Here is a 381-nt window from a genome sequence, read left to right on the forward strand (position 1 = left end):
CCCCACCCCGTCTCATGCCTGCTAATACCCACAAGGAATTTGAGGAGCAGAAAATCCACTCTAGGCTCTTACCATTGAAAGAAAAATAAAAATTCAAAATAAATAAATCAACGCAAGCCATTCATACTGCCAGCTTTGAGTCAGCTGTGCTAACCCAGTAGCTGAGTGCAAAGGGGATATTACTTTTAAATAGCCACTGTCTAACTATATCTGCACTTGAATAACCGTTCCCAAAATATGAAAGCAGCTCAGACCTAAGCACAAAAGCGTAGTCCGATGGCTTCCCTGATAACCCACCACTCGCTCCCAGCCATGACCATACACGGTGCGGGGCAAAGACCCCCACCTACCCCCTGCCCTTCAGCCGGACCTGGGGGGTCC

General features: G+C 48.3%; 1 protein-coding gene across 1 annotated transcript in view; it reads right to left on the reverse strand.

Annotated features, from left to right (window-relative positions):
- MAP2K2 (mitogen-activated protein kinase kinase 2) overlaps nucleotides 1-381 on the reverse strand; it is a gene marked incomplete at its 5' end in the record, with an annotated part of 9,171 nt that overhangs the window by 4,824 nt on the left and 3,966 nt on the right. The gene's annotated exons all lie outside the window — the stretch shown is intronic.

This window comes from Phaethon lepturus, unplaced genomic scaffold (genome assembly GCF_000687285.1).
Source record: "Phaethon lepturus isolate BGI_N335 unplaced genomic scaffold, ASM68728v1 scaffold30488, whole genome shotgun sequence".
Lineage (NCBI taxonomy): Eukaryota > Metazoa > Chordata > Aves > Phaethontiformes > Phaethontidae > Phaethon > Phaethon lepturus.